This window comes from Cibotium barometz, chromosome 65 (assembly GCF_041138505.1).
Source record: "Cibotium barometz isolate CiBa-2024 chromosome 65, ASM4113850v1, whole genome shotgun sequence".
NCBI classification, from domain to species: domain Eukaryota; kingdom Viridiplantae; phylum Streptophyta; class Polypodiopsida; order Cyatheales; family Cibotiaceae; genus Cibotium; species Cibotium barometz.
In genome coordinates this window covers 30,657,726-30,681,088 of record NC_141110.1, presented here as the reverse complement: position 1 = coordinate 30,681,088, position 23,363 = coordinate 30,657,726, and the positions used below count along the sequence as shown (strand labels likewise).

Genomic DNA, 23,363 nt, shown 5'->3' with positions numbered 1-23,363 from the left:
GGAGGTGTAAATGTAACATTACTTTTAATTAATAAAGCTCCAACTCTCAATATTTTTCTCTCGCTCATTGATATATGCCAAGTGGTGGTCAAGTGTTATTTACCATCCAATATACAAGTTAGAAAAAGTTTTAATTTTGTTATATTTTGTAGACTCTTACTATGCCTATGATTTTGTTAAGAATATGTACTCTTATTATGTCTAGTATTAGAGTACACAATTATTACAAACTTGTTTCTATTACAAAGTTAAATTCATCAAGATTCTCTTTGTTGGAAAATTTATAAGTTAAATTCATCAAGATTCTTTTAGTAAATTTATAATTTTATTAAAATAAAAAAGCATGTTTGGGTTGAGGATAGATGTAGGTGTACATGTATCACATAAAGGGAAGGAAAAGATAGATCAATCTTTTGTGCTTCATCTGTCACCAAGTCATATGTGGATGGTGACTCTGGCATTCTGCCAGTGGTTACTCTAGGTGCAAGGAGAACTATGGTTGTTTTAAGAGCCTGGCAACAATCTAGGTGTACGCAGGTTTGCCAGAGTTAGATACCTTGTTGACAGGTTGAGATATGATGGGTATATAGTCCATCATTTATGCTTACATGGTTAAAGCAATACATGAGTTGGAGCTTACTTATTTTGAAGAGGCACTTAGAAATAAAAAATGGAAAGATGCCATGGATAAGGAGATGGTAACATTAGATGCAAATGCAACATGGGAGTTAGTGCCTTTGTCGAAGGAAAAGAAGACATAAGATCAAGCATAACTCGGATGAATCAGTGAAAGCAGGTATAAGATAATATTAGTTGCTATGGTATTGGCTATGAGAAAACTTTCAGCCTGGTTGCGAGAATGGTAACTGTGAGAGCTGTCATTACTATGGCTACAGTGAAGGGTTAGTCTTTATATCAGATAAATGTAAAGAATTCTTTCTTGCATGGTGATTTGTAAGAAGTATACATGATGTAGCCACCAAGTTATAAGACTGATACACATTCAGATTTTATATGCAGGTTGCACAAAGCCTTGTATGGCTTAAAGGAGTTATCTAGATGAAATGGGAAAGTACATGGTACCTCACGAAGCATGCCAATAGAAAAATACCGATACGGGAGAACACCAGATTGGGTCCCAACTGCCCTCCCAAGCATGTGCCGCTTGTGTATTTTTATAGATTTTATTCTATAAAAAATACATTACATGGCTATTTTAGCCTGAGCTTGCTCTACAAGCTTTCTTTTTAACAAAAATAGCTCAAACACTAGAGCTTGTTTACACACCAAGTGTAAATAATTACAACTCTTCTAGCATATGTGCTAGGAATATGGCAACACCATGCACAAGCATGCATAAATAATTTATACAAATATTTAGCACATGAATAACAAAAATAACTCATAAAATAACCTTGTGCACATTCGTACATTCCATTGAGCATATTTTTTTATGATTATTATGCATCAAAAATATGATAAAATATATACCTATAACAGTCCTCTCGTTTAAGGAAACAACTGTCCTCAGTTGTCTAGAAGAAAATGCTACAATAATAACATCATGCTTGTTTCTATCGATGTCATACCCTACAAGGTAAACTTAGAGGTCCGAACATGGCTCAGAGGTTCTTATGGACATGGAATACTACAAACGGACTTAGAGGTTCATTGATCAAGCATGGCTCATAGGCTCAGGTGAACATGAACTGCAACAATAAAACTCGTGCGAGATACCTAAATTGGTGACTCTCGCACTCATCATCAAATCACAAATAATATACACAAAATAACCTAGCAACATGAAAGGCTATAGATGACATAAAATTCTAATACATGATTAGCAAAAAAATCTCCATCTTCACACCACCACTCAATCACTATCCATACGAAACCTCAATTGGTACTCTCGTATAGTGTGATACCTCAATTGGTACCCTCGCACATCTCATGTCATATGACACCTCAATTGGTACCATGGTATGGTGCGACACCTCATTCGGTACCCTCACACATTTGGGTACTTATACTCATAGACGCAATCCATATCAGTTAAATAATTAATTGAACACATCAATTAATCTCAATGTCGTCATGAGATATAGGCAATCATAAAATCAAGTTACAGGTACCAACAGGCACAACATTTAGGGCCGTTCTCGATTTAAAATAAGAAATATAATTCCTAGTAAACAAGAGTAATTCTCATATCATTGTCTCTGTGGGGTTGCAACTATCCTCAATTGCGTAAATCCATGAGAGGATGGCTTTATGATTGGTGTGGAAAACTAGATCAACATATAATGCAAATATGCGATGAATCAATCAAATGAACATATGTGAAACGAGTCGTGTCCTATACCACAAAGACGCTTTCCACATACACATACAAGAAGATGATAAAAGAAGATAGAAGACATAAATATGTCTGGAGTAAGTACATGAAACGAATTTGATGTCCCATACCCACCAGATTAATTCCACATATCACTCCTTCAAAATATAAGTTTGAGACGGAGTGGCTAGTTCCTCTGAAACTTAAAATCCGACACAAATTTCCTTTATCTTAAGAATTTACTTAAGTTACGAAATTTGAACTAAACTTAATGTTTAATCTATGGTTTACTAATTATGTTCTTAGATTGTAAAAATATTATAAAAATTCTTAAAGAAATATAAAACAAATGTAAAAGTTTACAAAAAGAAGTGAATATATATATACCTCGATCGTTGTGGTATGTTTGAAATTATCTGTCAAAAATAATTTTAACACTCCATAGAGATGTCAGAAAATTAACATTATAAGAATAAAAGATAAATTAATTATAGATATAAAGCTAGGAAATACTAACATTGAGTTGAAAAGCTGTTTGAGAGGGTGTGAGATTGTAAATAAACAATAGATAGAATTGATTTCTCAATACATCGAAAGTTTACGCACAAAAATAAATATGAATGATTAGTAACAATTATAACAATCTTGATTAATAAAATGAAAACATAAATTTAACTATTTCATGATAACTCTCTCTTATGAATTAAAATAACAAAGTTCAAGACATAAATAAGTTAATGTGAAAAGGCATTACTGGGAAAAGATAGGTCGTATGTGATTTCTTAAGGTCATAAAGAAGGTCTCTAGAGTAAGGAGGATTTAGGGTGTGTATCATGTTTTAAGGAAGGAATTATAATCATAGGTTTGGGTTAATGAAGCTCTATGGGAACTCACATGGTCACAAGGAGGACAAGATAAGGATTTCAAAGACAATTATAGAGTCTCTAATTCAGACTAGGTCGAAAAAAATAAACTTGTACAAAATGTAAGGCATAATTTTATTGAAACTTGTATAAATACCTTTATAAGATATTTATAGAAAGCGTCTCTCAAATTTGAGGAAAGAAACCTTTTGTTTTTAAAACAATTTAAGTAAACAAGTAAACAAGTCTAAATCTATGTACTTACCTTAATGTCGAACGAGATGATGATGATTTTTTTTTAAATTTGCATTTGAAGGTTGAAATAAACTTAAATAATAAATATGAAACTTGATGACATAAAATAAAATAAGAGAGTTTTACCTTGATGTATTGTTGGCTACATAATGAAAAAGTTAGAGAAATAGAGAATTTAAAACAATTTGCGAATAACTGAAAAATGTAATTATTCAATTAAGATGAGGACTTATCGTAAGTCGAGCTGATAATTTGTCGAAAACTCTACGCAGCTTCCATGATAGAAATCATCAGAATAACCCAAATCACGAGTCCCTGTAGAGCTGAGAAAATATCGAAAACCATTAAGTTCAAACGATGAGAGAATAACAATAGTCGTTTTTTTTTAAAATTTCTTTCTTTCTCTTCTTCTTCTTCTTCTTTTTCCTTCTTCTCTCTCTTCTTCTTCTTTCTCTTCTTCTCCTTCGCTTTTCCGCCTAGCTCACCGTGTGCTGCTACACTACTTCCTATTATCCCACATAATGTCTTGTAGATTTGATGGAGAAGGTATAAAGGGTAAAGCGAGGGCTCTTTTGCATTTGTCTCTTAAGAGACATATGTGGCTATTGATGGTGCCCCTTTCATGCTCCCATCGGTTATGTTGCGTCGGTCATTTGCGTGCTACGCACCGGTTGGTTGCCGTGCTATTGTTGCTGGTGCCATGCTATTTCGTTGTCGCCAGTCGACTGGTCCTGGTGCTGTTGCGTCGTCTTATTGCAACAACGATGATAGTGTGGTTCCAGCTACTCTGCTCCCTGATTGTCTCTCGTTGCATGTGTGCCTGTGGCTCTGATGTGACATTTATGTGAGGTGGATCCTTGGTCTTTGTGCCTACGTTGCTCTGTGCACCTTCACACGACCTATTGGTCCCTGGGCCGTCTCTGAGTGCCCCAAACATACACCTTTCTAACAGAGCATACCCGCTTTGATACCACTAAAATGGGAAAGTACACAAGACCTCAGCAAGCATGTCAACAGAAAAATACTGATGTGGGAGAACACCAGATTGGGTCCCAACTACCCTCCAAGAATGTGCCAAAAGTATCCCCACTTGAGTATTTTTATAGATTTTATTCCATCAAAAATAGGTTACATGGCTATTTTAGCCCGAGCTTGCTTTACAAGCTTTCTTTTTACAAAAATAGCTCAAACACTAGAGCTTGTTCACACACTGTGTAAATAATTACAAATCTTCTAGCATATGTGCTAGGAATATAGCAATGCCATGAACAAGCGTGCATAAATAATTTGTACAAACATTTGGCATGCCATGAACAAGCATGCATAAATAATTTGTACAAACATTTGGCATGTGGCCAACAAAAATAACTCATAAAATAACCTTGTGCGCCTTCCCACATTCCATTGAGCTGATTTCTACACACATTAAATCAAGTATATTTTTCTACAATTATTATGCATTAAAAATATGATAAAACAACAGTCCTCCCGTTTAAGGAAACAACTATCCTCAATTGTGTAAAAGAAAATGCTACAATAATAACATCATGCTCGTTGATATCGATGTCATAACCTGCAAGGTAACCTCAGAGGTCCAAACATGGCTTAGATGTTAATCATGCATAGCTCAGAGGTTCTTATGAACATGAGATACAACAAACGGACTCAGAGGTTTATTGACCGAGCATGGCTCAGAGGCACCAAGGCATGGCTCAGAGGCTCGGGTGAGCATGAACTGTAAACAATAAAACTTGTGTAACACCTAAATTGGTGACCCTCGCACTCATCATTAAATCACAAATAATATACACAAAATAACCTAGAAACACGAAAGGCTACAAATGACATAAAATTCTAATACATGATTAGAAAAATGATCTCCATATTCATGCCACCGAACAATGCACTATCCATACGACACCTCAATCGGTACCCTTGTACATCTCATGCCATATGACACCTCAATCGGTACCATGGTATGGTGCGACACCTCATTCGTCGGTACCCTCGCACATTTAGGTACTATACTCATAGACACAATTCACATTAGTTAAATAATTAATTGAACACGTCAATTAATCCCAACGTTGTCTCATGAGATATAGGTAACCATAAAATCAAATTACATGTACCAACAAGCACGGCATACACGGGCGTTCCCAAGATAAAATAAGAAATATAATTCCAAGTAAACAAGAGTAATTCTCATATCACTAGAGCATGGTCAAACAAGATCGGGGATTATCTTGTTACTATTGAATTTTAGATATCCAATGTAGATTTTTCATTGTATGTGAAAAAGACAGATAGAGGGATCATGATATTAGTTATTTATATGGATGACTTAATTATCACTAGTAATAGTGATTCTGACATTCATGATGTCATGATGCTTTTGAAGCAGAACTTTTAGATAAAGTATTTGGATGAGCCGTGATATTTATTGGGTATAGAGGTGGTGAGATCACCTCATGGCATTTTGTTGTGACATAGGTAGTATGGCTTGGACATGTTATCCAAGTATGGTATAACAGGGTGTAAGCCTATTTTAGTGCCATTAGAGCAGAACACAAAGCTTTTCGCAAATACATGTGAGCTTTTGGAGGACCCCACTATGTATATGCATATAGTGTGTAGCTTGATTTAGGCTAGACTTGAGTTATACCAAACACCGAGTGAGATTTTTCGAGCGAACCAAAATAACTGAGCGGAACCCATTAAAATGACACACAATCAACCAAAATACGAGGGTACTTTATCGCTGTGTAACAAAACAACCGAAAAACAAAGACAAAGACAAGTTGCACCTATCACTAATGAAGATTTTGCATCCACAACAAAATATTATAGTACACAATTTAGTTTCTTGTTTTGGAATGCATTGTACACAAAAGACCCTAGATATATTTGCAGCTTATGTGAGTTTAATATTGAAAGACTAACAATCAAACAAGATACTAGGAAAAACGATCGCCCCGCAATAAAACTGAAATACAAATATGAGAGCTAATTTGAATGACTAAGATGAGTCACACTCATCATCATCAATGAAGACGTTGCGCCTTAGTCGACATTATTGGACATCCTTCTTGCATCGTTCATCATCCACCATAGATCTTGCCATTGCTTCAACATACATCGGCAACACACTTTTTCAAGAAACCAAATGATACATTAACTTTCAAAAATCACCACTTAGAAGACAAACTATAGCATCAAAACTAGAACCGTGTTATATATGCCCATGATATGTCAAAACATACACCACATCAAAAACTCCTAGAAATCAAAACCCTATCATAAATATCCATAAGTAGTAAGAAAAGTGTAGCTAGTGAAGGTTCAAAGCTCACTAATCATCGAATGGGTTTTCAACCACATTTTTGTCCACATCCTCATCTCCAAAAGATGTAGAATCATCCTCCCTAGGCAGCTTCCTAGTGTGAAGCAAAGGCTAAACATAAGAAGTCATAAGTCTCTCATCCATGTCAATGGATGCAAAAACACATCCTATAAGCAAACATACCTTGAGGATGGGAGCTTTGCCACATCCTAGGAAAATACCTTCTCGTCGGCACAACAACTCCAGAAAACAACCAAGAAATCTCTAGCTCCTCTCAAGACTCCCTCACCATTCCTCTCTTGAGGGGACCAATGCCATATATGCATCCATCATGTATTGATGCAACACCATGTCTATTGGCTGCATGCGTAAGGAATCAAAGTAGGGCGGACTATCACCAGTGTAAGATGGCAGATGCATCCCACGACGATGCACCATCAAAAGCATAAAAGTGTCACATCGAAACGTCAAGCAACATAATGAATATTAGAATGACTACAACTAACACATATTTAATAAAACATGCGAACAAGCACACACCAATCTTTACAATTTGGCTTAGTCAACTACAATTATCATGTGTGTGTGTGTGTGTGTGTGTGTGTGTGTGTGTGTGTGTGTGTGTACATTATGCTCCCTCAAGATATACATCATCATCATAATCATCAGAAGGAAGAAAGGAAAGAAAGCTTTACCACTAGTACCACACCTACCAATATCAGATAGCTTAAAAGTGAAGGGGAATTAGCACCAAAGTAAGACTACGAGTAGAAAACCTACATAGTGTCATGCCTGACATAGTAATGTCAAGCATAATTAGATAGGCTCTTAGGTAGCCACAGAGGGTTAGTGCCATCCGTTTTTGTTATACACCAAATAGGGGGCTACACTAATGCAGTGAGCTATCACTGCACATAATCATCATAAGGAGCATGCAACACAATCTCACCATTTCCAACATCACCCATATGTACATGACATTTAAAAATTTGCCTTAGTAGGCCGTGCCTCCTCCAAGTAGTTTTTTTATGTCATGTACGTCTGAAGCAGCTATGACATGTTGTGCATTTCCAACATCTGAAGCGGCTATGGCATGTTGTCCACAAAAAAAAAAACTGAAGAGGCTATGGCATGATGTTATGTACATGTGAAGTGGCTATGAAGCGGCTATGGCATGTTGTCCATAAAAAAAAACTCTACGGGAGGCCACGCCGACGTGGCCTCTTGCAGGCAGTTTTTTTTATGTGGATCATTTCATGAACATTAAGCAAAGAAAGAGTGAGGACCCAAGTTTGCCATTAAAATGAGGAGAAATGTAGAGATTGTGGACAAAACATCAATTATCAACACGGCATATAGGCAAAGATAATAGGATTTTCCCTTGCAGATGGTGGAGAGCTCACTTCATACCCACACTTGTTGAGTGTTTGTCTTTTGAATTATTAATGCCCTCACCTTTAAGAACTGTACGACTACAATCAATACAAACAAGCTTTCCATCTAACTAGCATGTGAAAACAAAAGTTACCTGAAAAACATCATCAAGTTAGAGCATCTAGCTTACATTGTGACAACAATGCATCTACGATAGCAATGCTTCCAGAGGGGCATGGGTACATCTAAATGTAAAAGAATGATCTCATCAGCAAGATGAATCTTGAAGAACAACATCAGGTAGTGTACAAGGGTGAGCACCACATGGCAGCCATTTGACCCATATCTTCATACATTATGCATCCCACCCATTGCCAATGACCTGCTGCACTTACATCACCATAAAAAAACTATCTACGGGAGGCCACATTGACGCGGCCTCCTGCATGAATTTTTTTAAATGTCATGGACATCATCAACATAATCTTTAGGAGGTGTGGTTAGGGGGTTTAGATGATGAGAATCGTGTTCTCACTATAGCCCAAGGTCTCCATAGTCAACACTATAGTAGGAACTGCTTCACAAGGATCTCTAAACCTAGGAACCTCATAGGGGGACTGGTTAGTTCACCACCAGTTCACCACCCAACCATTCTTCCTTTAGAAAGCCCCCACAAGCCTGAGGCTCTACCCACACCATCCTGTAACCTCACACAAGCCCTAGTGTCTCATACCACAAGGACCCACTACGTGTAAATGCATTCATGATAGCCCTCTTTTTATGCTTCTAAAGGGGCATGGATACATCCAACATGTAAAATACTGATTTCATCAGCAGCATCTTGAAGAATAACATCAGGCAACTGTACTAGGGTGAGCACCACATGGCACCCATGTGACCCAACATCACCATAAAAAAAATTACTTGCGGGAGGCCGTGCCAATGTGGCCTCCCACATGCAGTTTTTTATATGTCATGGACATCATCACCATCATCTTAAAGAGGTGTGGTTAGGGGGTTTAAATTATGAGAATCTTTCTCTCACTATAGCCCCAAGGTCTCCAGAGTCAACACTGTACTAGGGACTACTTCACAAGGATCTCTAAACCTAGGAACCTCATAGGTAGTTCACCACCTAGCCATTGTTCCTCTTGAAATCCCCCACAAGCCTGAGGCTCTACCCACACCTTCCTGTAACTTCACACAAGCCCTATTATCTCATACCACAAGGACCCACTAGGTGTAAATGCTTGAGCTAGACCAAGGGCGGATCAACGTCCTGACTCCCAGGGTCTCAAGAATGTTCAATAATGAGCATCCTCGCATAGTACATATGCCCATTTCCCAACACCATTTACCCATCGCATCATCTTCCATCACCATCCCACCCATTGCCAATGACATGCTTTGCCTACCATTTTTTGTGTCATGTCCAACATCACCATAAAACAAACTGCCTACGGGAGGTTTAAAAAATTTGGATCATTTCAAGAGCATTTCAACCTGATGGTCTCTCTCTCTCTCTCTCTCCCTCTCTCTTTCTCTCTCTCTCTCTCACACACACACATCCACATCACACAATCACAAAACTGTTAAAAAAAATTTGCTTGCAGAGTAGGCCGTCGCCTGCTGCTGCACATGCAAATTTTTTTTAACAATTTTGTGATTGTGTGATGTGGGCGTGTGTGTGTGTGTGTGTGAGAGAGAGAGGGAAAAATGTCTTTTGTGTGTGTGTGTGTGTGTGTGTGTGTAAGAGAGAGAGAGAGAGAGAGAGAGAGAGCGTGAGTGATCCCTACCTAGCAAGGGGTTTGGAAGCTCTAGCAGCTCGGCCCTTTATTTGCACTGAGGGGATGATCCCGACAAGGCAGAAAAAGACAAGGCGAGGATGAGAAGAGGCAGTGTTTAGGTTTTAGGGTAAAAAATATGGTTAAAATATCATTATTTTGTTAACGTTAAATTGGTTCTATATTCAATGATGTAGGTGCAACTATTACAAGAAAAAGCTCAAGAAATTTGTGAAAGGGTAATGACTCGTACTCTACATATGGGATAGCATCATTACTTCTTACATCTACATCTTCACTAGTACATCTACATCTTCACTGGTACATATGGGATAGCATCATTACTTCTTACATCTACATCTTCTGTTACCTTCACTGGTACATACCAACTACTAATCTCACTTGCTTACTCGCATCTCATGAGTGGTACTTAAGGTTATAACATCTATAACCTTTCTGCTCCAAAGATAATCAATAAAGATGCATTTCTCTATCTTTGGATCCAACTTTGTTCTCACTTCATCGAAAAAATACACATATGTAATACACCCAAGCACTTTCAAGTGAGACACATCTAGTTTTATACTTGTAAATTTCTGTTTGAGCATCATATATGAACAGCCGCAATGGGAATCATGTTTATAATGTAAACAGTAGTCGTTGCTTTGTCCAAAATAATCTGGCATATTCTTTTCAAACATCAAGGCACTTCTGTAATGTGCTTATTTTTCATTTTGCAACACCATTCTATTTGTACCTACATGTAAACTATCTCTTGTGATTTCTTGCTTTCTTATAAGAAACCATTGAACTCATTGGAAAAGACCCCTCCACGATTCGATCGTAGGCATTTGATTTGCATACCTTTTTCCTTCTCAACCAAGGCTTTAAATCTCTAAAAGTAAGCAAGCACCTTACTTTTCTCCTTCATAAATAAATCCACACTTTCTTAGTTTAATCATTAATGAGTATCACATAATACCTACAACTTGCAATTGTTACAGTCTTGGTCAGTCCCTATACGTTCGAATGTATAACATCCAATAGCCTTGCACAGATATGCTTTTTATGTAAGAAAAGCATGTTTGGATTACTTACCAAGCTGGTATACTTCACATACTTATGCATACCATCAACCTTAAACTTCGGAAAACCTCCAACAATCTTTTGGTCAAACATAGACTTCATCCATTGTATATTCACATGACTAATGCGCTTGTGTCATATGTCAATATCTACAATGACACATGTCCCATACACAAACATAGTTGCCTTCACCTCAGGCATGTTAACATGCGAAGTAAACATCCTATCATTTCTATTTACCAAGTGACATTAATTTTTAAAGTTTTTCACAAAATACTCTTGAGAATTAAACCTTACTTGTAGACCCTTCTCCACCATTTGTCTAACAAAATCCAAGTTCTTTGTAATATTTGAAACATGAAGTACATTGCTAAAAGTTCATTTCGTCATCCCGCATAAACAATGGCACTCTACCAACATGCACAATGAGATGCACAATATTATCAATTATTTTCACATATCTTGATTCTTCTATTTTGTGCATATCTCTAAACCACTCACCATAACTAATCATATGGTTAAAGGCATCAAAATGTGCATACCAAATATCTCATGATCTTGACACATCTCCAATTGTGGATCTGAGCATGTGTTGCATCACAAACAGTTTCTCCTTACTTCTGTCATCGCCCTATTTACTTGATGATGCATAGTTACCTTGCTATAACTTTTCACTTTTAGTATCATTCTGCTTTTTATAGCAGTCCTTTGCCATGTGCCTTGGTTTACCATAGTAATAGTACTCTATGCTATTTGCATTTTGATTTCTTTCCCAATCACCTTGATCTCTCTGGCTTCCCATGTCTCTAGAGTGGCCTCTTCCACCTATTTGTACATTTGATTCATGTTGCTTTCATTTATGTTTCTAAAATAGTCTCCACCTTGGGCTCTACATGATGATTTGTCTCTACCTCTACATATATCTCAGTAGAAGGCGTACTCATTTGAATTTCCAGAGGATAAACCTCTCCCAATATTCATCTCGTTCACAGATAAGAAGAGCAATTAATTCTTCAAACTCATGAAAGTTCTCTCGAACTCCAATAGAGATTTGAAACTGACTATTCTTTTTCAAGACCATTCAAGGTCATGAAAACCATATCATCATCATCTACTGGTGATCCAATAGAAAAAAGGACATCTGTAAGACCTTTAATCTTCACTCAGTCTCATCATTTATACTTAGCTTTCCTTTGGTCACATTATGCATCTCCTGCTTTAACTATATCTTCCAAGCTTGGGTGTTTGTGATATTATCTTCACTAAGGTGTCCCAAGTCTCCTTAGGCGTCTTTGCATCATCCTTGTATATGCACAATCATAGAATCTGTCACACTGACAAATAACCAATACAATAGCTTTTTAGCTCTTTCATACCATGCTTTATATATGTGCACTTACTGAGAGGTAAGATTTTCTTCACCAATCTCTGGTTTTTTTAAATCACGTGTGATGAACTCTCAATATTTTTTTCCCATAAAGACACTGGTCATCCTGAACTTCCATGCTTACAATTTATTCTTATCCAGTTTCTTACTCACAATCTAGGGTAGACTGGCAAACATGATTACTTGAAGTAACTTACTAAACAGTGTTTATAAAGAACTTCTACACTTGCAGGGGCAAACCTGTAAGATGTACCATAAACTTGTTATGTCTCTGTATGTAAACCAGTCACGTACACATACACCAACACACTTGCAACTCTTAGATTCTATGCATAGACCGTCTTGTAACTAAATATCTACTACAACTTTGCACCAAACCGAAAATTGGACATATACAACCAAAATAGACACTTTACAGAGTACCAAGGAAAAACTTGCAAAGCCAAAACGAGACCCGAATCACACCAAAATGCGCAAAAACAATTAACATAGTTATAAGTGTACACAATGTGATCTTCCTTCCTTCACCTAGAGGATACCTCAATCTGAGACAATGACTTCACTGTCTGCACGTAGCTCTCATAGCTATCGAAGGTGTTGCTCCAAAATCAAAGGGGGAGAGAGAGAGAGAGAGAGAGAGAGAGAGAGAGAGAGAGAGAGAGAGAACACTTATCCCTACACTGATTCCTTGCTTGCCTTGTTCTTATCTCTTGCTTGCCTCCTTAGCTCTCACACGAATGAGAGCGCTGATACTATAAAGAGAATGTGGGAAAGAGAAAGAGCTTGAGTTTCTTAGAAGCAAACACACATATGAGAGAGCAAGACACAAGCGAGAAATGGATGGTTGAATTTTCTTCTATCTTCTTCTCTTCTCTACAATCATAACACAAAGAGATAAAAATACATACTATAAGGGAAAGTACTCTCCTACTATAACTCTCCGACTATAACATACAATGGTCGATTCAACTATGCCATGCTCTAGTAATCCAAATATGACTGTTACACAACCTATCATCCACTTGCGACATATCAACCATAATCTCACTAATCATGCCAGTGACATAAGTGCAGAATCTAGCACCCAAGCAAGTCATCAATGTCCACAACACTAGTTAAGCTTGATATCTCGATAGTTTATTAACGCACAATGGTTTGTGCAAAACTTGGATGGTGATGCTAGTGTCAACATAATCACTAAGAATTGTTGGGAGACTTGGATATCTCAATAGTTTATTAACGCACAATGCTGTGTGCAAAACTTGGATAGTGATACTAGTGTCAACATAATCACCAAGGATTGTTGGGAGACTCAAAGAAGCCCACCACTCATAGTAGGTACGAGCCTCATGGTCAAGCTTACCGACGAGAATACCACTAAACCTGTGAACCTTTAAGAAGGATGTAAAGAGTAAGATCTTCGAGCTAAAGTTCCATCACACATTTGTGATAATGGATTTTCAAAGACGAGTCATACACCACAATCCTCAGAAGACCTTACATGAGAGAGAGACGACGCAAGACCGATTAAAGCTAGATGAATGCTTGCTTGAAAAGATTATGAGAGATAGACGACATAAGACCAATTAAAGCTAGATGGATACTTGCTTCCTTGTAGGTAGGTTTACTTGTAGGTTTCCCTCTTTCATTAGCCTCTTCTTTTCCCACTTTTTGTGAGAGAAAATCATCGCAAGGAACCATCTCTTGTTTCCACCATCTAAGCATTAAGAGCTCTCCCTTCACCCCTTTGACAAAGAAGCATTTGGGTGTGACAACAAAGCAAGGATGTGGCATACGAGCTAGCACACCTACATAAGGAAGTTACATTTGTGCTGTTCTAAGGTAAGACCCATTGACAAGACCCAAAGACACATACTTTAATAAGGCTAAGGTAAACTCTTGACTTGAACACTTAAACACTCTACGACAAGACCCAAAGACACATACTTTAACAAGGCTAAGATAAGCTCTTGTCTTGAACACTCTCAACAAAAGCATAAAAGAAATACAAGAACAACTATCTCCTATGAAAGATGTAAAGTTCTTGAACAAAAGATGAAAGTTAGATTTCATGATATAAAGTAATCTTAAATATTTATATGTTACTCATAAATTTAAGCATATTATGAAACACTTTATATTAGTCATGCCTTTGGATTAACACTTAATTGCAAGATCCTCTTACATTACTTGTAAACTTAAATTTCAAGAGCCACATGTGCACATTTTACATTGGTTACGACTTTGTGCTGCCACACCATCATCAAACCAACCTCACTTTGCTGTCACTTAACACGAATTATGATGGAGATACCTATGCCTTGACATGATTAATAAAACCTACTTAAGGGGGAATACCCTACCTACTCTTCAATAATATACATCATAGGGACTGAAATATTTGCATAAAGTCATACTTTTCTCAAAAAGGAAATGCATTTGCAACAAATCCATATGTAGTTAGTTGATACATATGCTGATGCCACTTTTGCTAAACCAAATTCTAGATAATGAAAGCGAGTTTGAAGTGTCCCAATACAAAGATTATGTTTTCGTGAATAATAGAGCTTGTGAAAGACAATTTACATATATATAGTCGGAACCTTCTTTTATAACTTTCGACAAAAATTAATGTTTCTCAAAATACTTCCGTAAATGAGGGCTGGATTTCATATCGTTATATGTGACCTCTTGATGCTCAGCCCTACAGTACACATAAACAAGTGATCTAGTAAGTACACCTTTAAACGCTACATGATTAAATATATGTGTGATTAAGAAGCAAGACTTCGAAATTAATAACCATATGGAAGTCCCTATTTCATGGTTCAAGTGGGAGAAGTGTTCTTTCCATGGTTACAATTGCAGCTGCCTAACACGCACAAAGGCAGCAAAATAGGAAAAAGAATCCGTGATGCGTAAACCACTATTGTATCAAAACACAATTAGGGATGAAACCAATTCACTATCCATACCATTCCTCTATTGAGAGGTTCATACCACACACAATGTCTACATAATGCCATGTGATAAGTAAAAGAGCACAAGTGGTGCATCCAATGTAGGGCTCATCTAAAGAATGGAAGTACAGGAAGGAGCAAAGAACTTTGTTAGACATTGAAAGCAAAGAAAACTTTGATACTCATTAAAGACATGGTGAATCAGAAACACCGACTACGCCAACGCAGGTAACGATGGCTGTCTATTTACAACAGATGCAAAAACCCGGAAACAAGTGCATACCAAAGTTGCCAGACCTACTCTCTACTGGTAGAGGTCCCCCCACGGACACTGCCCCCCGTAAAAGGAAAATCCACGGGGGGATGAACCTTCAAGGTGTGAAGGGCAAATGGGCTTGGGGAGGCCAATCCTCTTTGGAAAGTGGGAAGCTGCCTCTGCAGCAATGCATTAATGGCTGACTTAAGCCACTCCCCACTGCCAATGTCCATCGTTAGGTGGCAGGTGGAAAGCATACACAACAGGGCAGCAACTCATAGGCTGAGACGTCATCAATGCCAGAACGGATTCCAAGGCAAGCAAATGATATTCTCGTTGTTGATTATGACACAGTAAATGCTGCATGATGCCAATACCACATTACGCAAGTTGAGCCTTTGACAATCCTAACTTCTATTAAACTCACACACCTCCAATGAGAAATCACAATCAGAGATGCATTCAGTAATCCTATAGAAAACATATTCGTTGCATGAGCTTGGTGGCATTCTGCAATCCTCAGATCAACATACAAACTATGTAAAGTTGGATTGAAAGGACAAGGAGATTGCATCAGGTCTTTTGTCTTTTTGATATATATATATGTATATATATTAATTTATATCCATATGTATGTATGTATATGTATACACACACACACACATACATATACATATATGGTGTCAAGGTTCAAACTCCGGCCCCCTACTGGGCAGCATGGATTTGATAGCCGCTCAGGCAAGGGCCTCTTAACAATCATTTTTATGTAAAGTGGAAAGTAACCATGGAAGGCCTCAACAGCTTCTGGCTGGACATGCACACAGCCCACATAGCAAAAAATGCTTGGTTGAGCTAGTGTATTCAATCTGTGCCCACTGTTGAGGAAAGCCCACCAGGCAGAAGAAAAAGTGTTGAAAAGGGTTCCGGCCAAGGCGGAAGCATTCCATTTTTGCAAGCGTCAGGAATTGAACTCTCACCATTGGGCAGAGAGACTGACAACCCTCCTCTATTTGTTGAATAGTAAGTTTATGTTATATTTTATGCATGAATAGAGTGCCGGACATTCTCCCATGTCCAGCTGTCATTGTAAGGCCATGTTACAGTTTCCATGTGGAAAACTGAGAACTGGAACTAAGCCTTTGTGTTGACTCTACAATTTGATACCATACTGCTTCAAGATCAGAGCCGTGAGAGGTAATAGTGCCTTTTCCAAATAGAATAGTTGACAGGGGGAGGTTAGCCCAACTTGAGAAACTTAATGTCTATGTCCCTCTTTTCTTGGCTAGCCTTTTAAAGAGTTGAGAAGGATGTATCAATGGAACGCAAACAGCAACTCCTGAAGCAGTTAAATGGCAAAAAATGAAATAAAAACGATTCACATCGCCATCATCCAGGTCATCATGCCACATCATAGGATATGTCCTGACACATACCACAGACATTTGAGGGAGCAATGATCAAGTTGATGGGGCAAAATTTGAGGAAGGACAAGTTAGTACTAAGAAGGCATACTCTCTTCTTTTAACAACTAGCTAGGGTCTCATTCTCCTAATCCAAGATTGGGCAAGCACAAGTTAGTACTAAGTAGGAGGCATACCCTCTTCTTCAAACAACTAGCTAGGGTTTCATTCTCCTAATCCAAGCTTTAGTGTGACATGTCATTTCTAACCAATGCAACCTTTCCCAACTTGCTAACCAAAGATGTTCTCAACAGCATTGGAAAGTCTTGGCAGGCAAGGTGGTAGCACCAGGACAAAAAACATGAGAACAAGGTTGCGACCACCAACTCCAAAGAGTTAAGACATTTATGGTTTGAGTTTGAAGTCTCCTTCCACAAAATAAAGTCCTAATTGCACTTGTGATGATGGAAAGAGAGAAAAATACTTACAAATCCTTTGTCAATTCATTTATCGAATCCGGAGAGATGTCTCGGTCCCGTTTAGCTATGAAAAAAAAAAAGCTTGAAGAAAAGGGGAACGTTAATCGTGCTTCCACCATCATGGCCGAAAACCTTAAACATCGTTTCCAAGACAGCCGTGAATGTCTGTTGCAAACACACACACACACACACAGACCCCATTCTAAGAACCCTCCTTCTCATGGATTACTTCATTAAGGATCTTCACAAACAGGCCTGCCCACCTGTCCTCCATGGGCAGGGGATCCCCCCCAGTTCAGCCCTCACCCATCTAATGGGGGGGGGGGGGGGGGGGGGGGGGGGGAGGGGGGTAAAGACCCTGAACTTGAAAGCAAACATAGAATAAAAGCTTGACAAATGAATAAGCACTTTCATTATCATATGCATAATCTGATGCATGTTTTCTCACCTTTACGGACGTCGTGATCAATAGAATGACCACTTCCTTAGGATCTACCATTTCTCCACTGAATCCACCTAGATGGAACACTCTCTCTATGATGGATAGTGCAACCCCATTCAAAGAACAGACTTCTGCAATCTCGCTTTGCTTTAGTGCATCTTTGCCCTTGAGCTCATTCCAAACCCCCTGGAGCTGTGGTATATATAAAGGATGGCAAAATATTTTTTTTTTGAATTGATACTAAGAGTATATTATGTCTGCAGGCCATTGCACCAGAAGGGGGCACGAGTTCAAACACCTAAAATGTATAATATATAACTCACAACCAAAATACAAGGTTCAAAGGCTATCCTCGGACTTTTCTCTTACCTGATGAATGGAAGGGGGTTGGCTGTTGCCCTTCTCCTTGGATTTTTTGAGAAGCTGTTGGAAGTACTGAGCTGCAAACTCTTCCAAGCTTGCCGGTTGTGTCCGAAGCACCTCCTTTGTGAACTTCTTTAACAAATCAGGAAGACCTAGAGGCACTTGAATTTGTTCGACGCAATAGACTGGCTCAAAATCTAACTCCATCACTTTCAAATTGACTCTGGGACGGGTCCACACTCAGTCACATCTCTGCTATGACGGTGAAAGGTGGGCAAAATAAAGCACATAGGTGAGATCAATGGCGCATGAGAAAGAAAGAAATATTTATTAACATCCTCAACAGACCCAAAGGGTCTATGAGACCAAACACTAGTACAATATCTTCATGAAAAAAACTGAAAACTGGGAGAAGACTATACGCAAGAGAGAGAGAGAGAGAGAGAGAGAGAGAGAGAGTGAGAGAGAGAGAGAGAGCCATCTATGGCTAACAAAAGACCAGAAGGGTCAAATGAGACGATGGTAGTCCATTAATCTATCCTCACTCCAGTAGGCAGCTTTGAGCTGATGTGGAAACAAGTGTGACTGGCATACATCAAAGGTAATCCCAGAAACCTCCCTACCTCCCTTTTTGATATCCTCTACAGTAAATAGGTGATGAGTGTTTTGTGACTGATGGGTGGTTTCTGTATCTATATAGCCTATATAGCCACTAAGACCGTGGTTACACATCATCGGACATGTGAGTGAGGGAAAAATGGCTGTTAGGAAGTATATCTCATCTCAATTGAAAACATGATGAATTCTCTACCACATCACACATGTCAATAACCCACATGGCTTGGTGGTAACCGTGCGGGTTATACAGCATGCCATACAACCCTAAACACATGCCATGACAAAAAAAGAGACCCTGGAAAACCATGAGAGAGGAACACATACCGACCCTGGCAAGCCATGAGAGACCTTCTTGCAGCATTGCATTGCAGTATGTAAATGTGTTAGACTTTGCCGTTTTTATAACAAAACCTTCACAGCCCACGAGAGAAGGACAAAGACTCGGGAGGATGAAGCTTGCCTGTGTACCTTCTTGTGGAAGCCCCTCCCGCCATTCCTCCGCTCCCATCGTTCAGTGTGCTCGCTTTCAGTTTGATGATCGTAACTGTCGGGGAGGCAACTACACGTTTTTCTTTTAAAAGGGGTATTTTATTAGCCTTTTTTTTGACCTGAATGATTAGTTAATTAACATTAGTTCTTTTCTTTTAACTACCATTGTAAGTGCTCTCTTGAATTATTAGTTAACTAATTAATAACCTACCCTTGTTGAATTATTAGTTAATTAGTTACACAAATTTGGTAGCAAGATATAAAAGTGTACTAGGACACTTTTACGTCATGTTAAGTGGCTATCTTCAAAAAGTGTTTGGTTGATATGCACGAGGTTATGGGTTCAAACCCTAATGTTGCTCGTAGGTGTGTGTGGGGTGTGGTGTTTGTAAAAGGGCATGCGGGGCCCTAAGAGGAGTCCTCTCACCAACTAGGAATTAGCTGCGCAAATTTTTATTAAAAAAATCAAACTGCATGCGGGGCCCTGAGAGGAGTCCTCTCACCAACTAGGAATTAGTTGCGCAAATTTTTACTAAAAAAATCAAACTATCTTTAATTAATTTTCATAGGGTATCTTTTGCATCCTATTTATTATGCATCATGAAAATGTAATACAACTAGTTTTGATTTCCAGTAAGAGAATTATGGATAACTCTATAACCTACATTCTTGGTAGCAAAAACAAGTCCCAAAAGAGGACAAAAACATGCTTGGAGAAAGAAGAGATAGAGAGGACCTATTTCGTATTTTTTCCCTTCAATCAGAATCAATCTTATATGATTCAAGGACTCTCATTTTTCCTAAAACTTGAAGGATTTCGTGTTGTGATGAGTTCCATAACCCAAACTTTCTCTATGTGATGGCTATAGTGACCTCCACTCCAATATTTTTGTCTTGCCACCAACACCTCAATCTAAGTTCTATTTGCATCAATGGATTCACTCTTCATGTTGAACATAGTAGTGGTTTTTCTATATTCTTAATGGACTAAAATATGGAGGTTCTAGTAGCATTTTTAGGATGTACGTGGGTGGAACAAGAGCATTGAATCTCATGGTAAGTAGTATGGTATAAAGGTACAATTAGGGACTTACATTTATGCTTAGTATAGTTCTTGGTTCAGTTTTACAAAGATACAATGTTCTAGTCATATATGGTTGTGAAGTATTCCATTGTCTTCTCTAATCTTGCTCGACTTGGAGGTGATTGATGGAAGGGAGTTTGTTCCCTCTTTCCAATGTATGTGGTTTTTTAGTGTTTATAATATCTAATCTTTGTATGTAGGCCATACTTTTATAGAGGTGACTATATAAAATGTAGATTTGAAAGGTCCATAACTTTGACTAGGTTTATTGCATATGCTGATATGTATGCATTTACTGATTTTCATTGAGACTCAAACGATCTTTAGTACCTCCAAGCACACTAACTTTTGTTTACTAACCTCTAAGTACATCAATTTTTCATTTTTAGTACCACTATGATATTAATACACCAACTTTGTTTACTATGATATTAGGACTCCAACTTTGTTTACTATGATATTAGTACACCAATGTTGTTTACTATGATATTAGTACCTCCAAGTACACCACCTTTGTTTCCTATAATATTGGTGCGTCCAAGTACACTAATTTTAGTACCTCCTCCAAGTACACTAACTTTTATTTACTATGATATTAATGACTTCAAAAAAAAGTGTAGCCACACAGGTTATTTATGGGCAATACATATAGGTGGATAAAGGTTTTTTGTGGGCATTAGATGTTAGGTTTGTATAGAAAATACAAAAGGATAAAGGTGGTATGGTATTCCTTCAGCAGCATGCTAGCTTTGGTCACTTGAATTTTGGCAGTTTGTTGCACCTTAAAAGGTAAGAGATGACATTAGAGCTACCAAAGCTTGAGACCCCTGTCAAACATATCTTTTCAACTAGCCCAACATTGAGCTTATGTTCCTAATCTTTTCAACTAGCCTCCACCATTTTTGTAACAATATCGCAGAGCACCATGCTGGTGCTTTTTGCCTCTGTCCATTTGCCTTTCAGTAGTATGATGAAGGTGTATAACTAAGAATCCAATAAGAAAAGGTGTTCTATCACTTCTTTGATGAAGTGGGATCCTCTATTACTCTAGTGTGCACTCAAATCTAGTAAAAACTTGCTCATATAAAAATTTAGCAGTCTCGGGGGGTGCACTACTAGAAAACCCTAGGTATCAGGTGCATTCAAGAGGTATTAAAAAAACCCCTTAACTAAAAATTTTCTCCCAATAAAACAACCCCTCTTTACTTATGAACTAAATGATTTTTTTCTAAAGTTGAATTAAAAAACCCCTCCTGTTAATGTAATCGTGTTAATTTTTCTCAATGTATCTAATTAAAAAACCCCTCCTGTTGAACTCACGTGGTACACTAACATTTTTTGAGGTGAACCCCCCGAGGTAGTAGTATGAGCATCAACCTTTCTTGTGGCCCTTGCCTCAATCCATTTTCATAGGGCATGTGTGTTTACTTATAGCAGCAAGTCTATTGGGGCCTACGGAATTAACTCTCCATTTTTCAAAGCATAGTTGAACAATTATCAGGTTGAGAGGCATGCAATCATTTTGTTTTGGTATAGTAAAACATGTTGAGATATCGAGCTCATCTAGTGAGGTGGTGGACATTGATGACCCGCCTGGGGGATAGGCCCCACACTTACACCACTGGCATGGTTGGTGAGATCATGGGTGATATGCAGCCAGTGGGATGACAGGCTGCGTGACAACCATTCTAGAGACTGGCATAGTTATAGCGCCAGCTCATTTAGTTGGGTTCACACTATAGAGAACCCTAGTATGTATTTGGTTGAGTACCTTTCATATTGTGTGTACTCTTATCTTTGTATATGGTGTGTTGAGTGTTGTGTGAAGAAGAAGAAGATTTTCAGCCTCTCACCTTGTGTGTTCTCTTTTAGGGTTTTGTGAGTGTGTGTGGCTTGCAAGAGCTCAAGCTCTCTTCTCCTCTGCATCTTTTCATGGTATCAGAGCCTGGTTCATGCTAAGGGCTGAGCTACAAGCAAGAGAATCATAGGAAGCAGTTAAAGGGTAAGAGCTTCATCTACTCTTCCCTATTTGTGTTGGCGACTACATCCTTGTCGGGAGCTCTACGGGAGGCACCAGCAAACGATCTCTGACTGAGGAGCTTTCTTCGCGGGAGTAAAGCTATAGGGCAATTATACTGTCCTATTAGACTAATTTTTTGAGCCGAAAACGCATTTTGGGTGCGTTAGGACCTCCGTTTTTTAGAAAGCAGGCGATTTCGAGCACTGCGGGTAAGTCATCGATTCTCTACAGAACTCTATTTTAAGAACTGCAGGAACACAGATTGGTTGTGCAGACATTGTATGTGCTGCAAGGAGGTCAACAGTTGCCATTGGTTGTATGTATGCACATTGAGGTCGCTGGTTATGACATTTGAGTGTAGTACAGTATCGCTGTAGAAAATACAGCAGTTTGTGCAGGACAAACCAGAGTGCTGTTTCTAGTAAATTTGTGTGTCTGGCAAGATGTCAAATGATGGCATAAACCAGATTGTTGCTGAGAAGCTTGATAAGAACAACTTCCATGCTTGGAGGTTCAGGTTGACAAATTTCTTGATGGGAAAGGGTTACTGGGGCTACATAGAAGGTGAGCATGAAGAGGCACCGGAGATATCGGAGATCAATCCGACTGCTGCAGATGTGAAAGAGTTCAAGGGTTGGAACCAAGGAGCTAGAAAAGTTATGTATTGGCTCTCTATTAGTATACAAGACACCATGATTCAACTTCCATGCTTGGAGGTTCAGGTTGACAAATTTCTTGATGGGAAAGGGTTACTGAGGCTACATAGAAGGTGAGCATGAAGAGGCACCGGAGATATCGGAGATCAATCCGACTGCTGCAGATGTG

General features: G+C 38.4%; 1 pseudogene across 1 annotated transcript; it reads right to left on the bottom strand.

Annotated features, from left to right (window-relative positions):
* Window positions 1-17,527: 17,527 nt before the first annotated feature.
* On the bottom strand, window positions 17,528-19,538 carry LOC147603175 (uncharacterized; annotated as a pseudogene). The gene is made up of 4 exons (XR_015265727.1): window positions 19,414-19,538; window positions 18,334-18,579; window positions 17,971-18,156; window positions 17,528-17,687 (listed from the first exon to the last, which is right to left on the bottom strand). The product of XR_015265727.1 is annotated as an uncharacterized LOC147603175 (transcript).
* Between the last annotated feature and the right edge of the window lie 3,825 nt (window positions 19,539-23,363).